The sequence below is a fragment of the Borostomias antarcticus genome (genome assembly GCF_949987555.1).
Source record: "Borostomias antarcticus genome assembly, chromosome: 5".
Classification (NCBI taxonomy): Eukaryota; Metazoa; Chordata; class Actinopteri; order Stomiiformes; family Stomiidae; genus Borostomias; species Borostomias antarcticus.
In genome coordinates this window covers 32811105-32815475 of record NC_140238.1, presented here as the reverse complement: position 1 = coordinate 32815475, position 4371 = coordinate 32811105, and positions in this window count along the sequence as shown.

The following is a 4371-nucleotide window of genomic DNA, read 5'->3' as shown; positions in this document are numbered from 1 at the left end:
GCCAAGTGTTGTTTAAGATTAGAGGATTAGGAAAGGCTGTGATAATCTATGACATCATACTTTTCATTTCTGCTGTGTTTTAATATTGGCACATGTGTTTGTCCATCTATTATTGAATTGTGTTATAATATTATTTTGATAACTGATTAGTATAACTTCAAAGAATATTATTAACTTTTGATCACATCCTAGCGTCATCACATGATCTTTAGGTCACTTGATTGAGTCAAGTCCTCCTCCTGCAGACTGAGATTGATCAATTAGACTATTGATAAAGGTTATCTGTTTCCCTGTACAGAACAGGGTGGTGCCCCATATACAAGTTGATTTAATGTATTAAATCCATATTCCTTGATATTTGTGATAATCGCGGTAGAATCATAAATTCTACAACGGAGAGTTGGGATACTTGATTCTGATTGGCTAGCAGCCGTGGTAAAATACTCTGTAACCCACGGCTGCGACCGCATAACAATTAGTATTAATGCACCGTCAATCTCATTTACGAGGCCATTGATAAAATCAGGCGGTAGGCGTAGCAACCACTCGCAGCAACCTCGCCTTTTATGTATCCTATTACAAAAACGCACTCATCAGTCCGACTCCAACACTTCCACACTCCTACGAGCGAGAGTGCTCTGGAGAAGTGTTTTAATAACTGCACCATAGCTGGAAATTATTATAAAACATGAACCACCCGAATTATGCCTTATGGCTTAGGCTATGTGAACAAGGCCAACCCAAATAGGCGAGATAGCCTATGTTGCCTGGCAACCATTTAATTCAGAACTATAGCCTATCGCGGAGGATTTTGTAAATACTAAAATGATAAGAATGATCGGTAAATAAATGATTGTTACTACTGAGTGTTTTTTGTGAATATATATATGTAGTAACCGTAGAAAAGCAATTGACCACTCGAGGCAGTGGGTTACAGGGGATTTTACAACAGCTACGGGGGTTAGCCTATCACGTCGGGCCTAACAACGCCCCGTAGCTGTGGTCAAATCCCCTGGAACCCACTGCCTCGAGTGGTCAATTGCTTAATTCTACCTAGTCATAGTCATAGTTCTACCAGTGGAATCTAGGTTTGGTCAGGGACTGGACTGAAGAGCATCTGTTCTTCTGCATGTTTTTTTTGTATTGGGTTCTTTAGGAGGAACCCTTGTGAACACGGGGAGAACATGCAAACTCCGCACAGAAAGACCCGGAAACCTGATTGCTGTGTGGTGACTACTACTGTAGGTAAAGCGCCACCGTGCCGCACGTGAGCGATTTTGGGGGTTCAGTGCCTTGCTCAAGGACACGTCGGCACAATGCCGGGAGCTGGGATCGAACCGGGGACTTTGTGATCCCCATCCGGCTGCCCTTCCCCAAGTCTGCACGATTATGACAAAATATAATAATTGCGATTATTTGCTTCAAAATGGTAATTGCGATTAATAATTGCGATTAATATTTCAAAGTAATAGCTTTAGCTCTGCACAGTTTGCATATGACCTGTTGGGCTTGAGCGACATCATCTTTTTCGTAACCACTCAGCGGGAACGCATGTGATTGGTCAGACAGCATAAGCGCCTGTGATTCGTCCATGTAGTCCTAGCACACTCAATTCAAAGCAAAATTATTAATCACATTAATTCGTTAATCGCGGAGGTCATAATTGCGATTTCGATTAATTCACGATTAATTGTGCAGCCCTACCTTCCTCCACGGGGGGGGGGGGGTGCAGGCTACTGCGCTGTCCCTCGCACCCTGTCTATCTTTCTTTCTCTTCCTCCCTCTCTCTCTCTCTCTCTCTCTCTCTCTCTCTCTCTCTCTCTCTCTTTCTCTGTCTCTCTCTCTCTCTCTCTCTCGGCTCATATCATTACCATCATTAAATCCCCCATTTGGCAACAGCCGGCCAGATCGATCACGCCCGATAGCGCTGTCTCGCTCCGGCCTGCCCTATCTATCTCCTTTCTATCTCACCCCCTTTCATATCTCAGCGCTGTATCTCTCTCTCTCTCTCGCTCTCTCTCTCTGCGTCTCAATCCCTATTATCTCTCTATCTCTCTCACTCTCGGAACACTCCGCGCTCTCATTCTCTCTCTCTCTCTCTCTCTCTCTCTATCTATCTCTCTCTCTCTCTCTCTCTCTCTCTCTCTCTCTCTCTCTCTCTCTGTCTCTCTAATCCATGGCCCTTGTTCTCCCGGTCTCAGATGTTCATTGTCTCTCACTCTCGCACGTCTCCGTCTCGCACGCCCGTTCGAGTCTCTCCATGTCACACGTGTGTCGCGCCGCTTTCCCCTCTCGCACCCAGCTCACCTTGAAACCTCCTCCGACGTCTCTCCTACTGTCTCTCCCCCCCCCCCCCGCCCCCCGCCCCAACAGCTCTCCTCCTCGCATGACTCACTGCTCCTCTTTTCATGTCACCTCCTCTTCTCATTGTTCTCTCCTCCTCCGCCTCCTCCTCTCCTTCGCAGAGATCTGTGCGGAGGAGAGAAAGCGAGTCTTCATGAGAGGTCAGAGAGAGAGAGAGAAAGAAAGAGAGAGAGAGAGAGAGAGAGAGAGAGAGAGAGAGAGAGAGAGAGATGGACGCTCTGGGTAAGAAGGAGTGAAAGACGGGGGGATATCCTTCTCACTGATCTCATTTAGAGACTCGATAACACGCTCGGAAAAAAAGGGGACAGATCAATCAGTTGTTTTCTCTCTCTCTCTCTCTCTCTCTCTCCCTCTCTCTCTCTCTCCCTCACTGTCGTCTTCTTTATTTATGTGTCTCCGTCTAACGACGCTCTTATTTGTGTATGTACTCCATTGATTCTAATTGAATTTGGATGGAGCGGGCCCTTCAGATGATTGTCTGCTGCAAAGCCACTGATGGATTTTCAAGTTCTTCTGCAGTCATTGGAGATTAATGGCGGGAGGGGCCTGGTGGCCAGGACACAGAGGAGATCAATTCCTCAATAATTCCATATTTACACATCCTCATGTGGAGAGAGGGATGACGAAGAGGAGAGGAGAGGAGAGGAGAGGAGAGGAGAGGAGAGGAGAGGAGAGGAGAGGAGAGGAGGGGAGGGGAGAGGGGAGAGGGGAGAGGGGAGAGGGGAGAGGGGAGGGGAGGAGGGGAGAGGAGAGGAGAGGAGAGGAGAGGAGAGGAGAGGAGAGGAAAGGAAAGGAAAGGAGAGGAGAGGAGAGGAGAGGGGAGAGGAGAGGAGAGGAGAGGAGAGGAGATGAGAGGAGAGGAGAGGAGAGGAGAGGAGAGGAGAGGAGAGGAGAGGAGAGGAGAGGAGAGAAGAGGAGAGGAGAGGAGAGGAGAGGAGAGGAGAGGAGAGGAGAGGAGAGGAGAGGAGAGGAGAGGAGAGGAGAGGAGAGGAGAGGAGATGAGATGAGATGAGATGAGAGGATGATAGGGATCCATCATGTGACCATACTTAAAAGATAATCCTGAAGATAGAGTAGAGTGATAGAGTGACCGGAAAAGATAAGTGATTTAGTCAGATAATCATGTTATTTCAATTCATAAGGGGCTACTATAACTGTACAACCACAGAGGTGTCGTGGTGCCTGGAGAAGCAGGTAGTCTATACTATCACAGAAACTATTTTGAACATCATCATTGGTGGTATTAGAGCCATTTTGTCTGGTTGTGTCTGTGAATTGGGTTCTTTGATGGTGGTTCTCTTTTTGCCCAGTGGGTGGCCTTGCCTCTGGAGAGTAGCAGAAGTAGCTGCCCTATATATGTTGTCTATGGTCCTGATGGCAGGCAGGTGTGCTTGTTGCCGGTAATAGCGAACAAGTTTTTGGCCGTCGTCACGGTAAGCTTATCAAGAACCCGTTTGTTGATGTTATTTCATGGTAATGGAGTACAAACGCCTGAGGTCGTTACTTTTCTGGTGTAAATAAACGCACTTGGTGATTATTATTGCAATGGAACCTGTGGACTAAATCTGACAAGCTGCAGACGCGTCAATTAAGTTGTAGACTAGCCAGGGAAAGCCCCTCATGGTTTGTACGTAGGCTGTTTTTTGTGCGTGGCTGTAAGCCAGCGCACCAATGATAGCAAATGTCCGGTTGTCACTCCCTCCCTCCCTCCCTCTCTCCCTCCCTCCCTCCCTGGCTTCCTCCCTGGCTTCCTCCCTGGCTTCCTCCGTCGTGTTGTTGACCTGCAGTTCTATGTTGCTACCACAAGAGGCAGATAGACTGCATTTACCGTTTTCGGCCACAGGAGGGCAGCAACAGGCTTAGATAGACTGTTCCTTGTTCAGTTTCAGCAATTAATTGAGTATTTGAGTTATTTAGTTTATTTGTGTAAGTATTTCTGTTAGTTATACATTATATTTCTTTATTATTTCAGAGACCACACACTCACCGTCTGTTTATTCAAGTGAA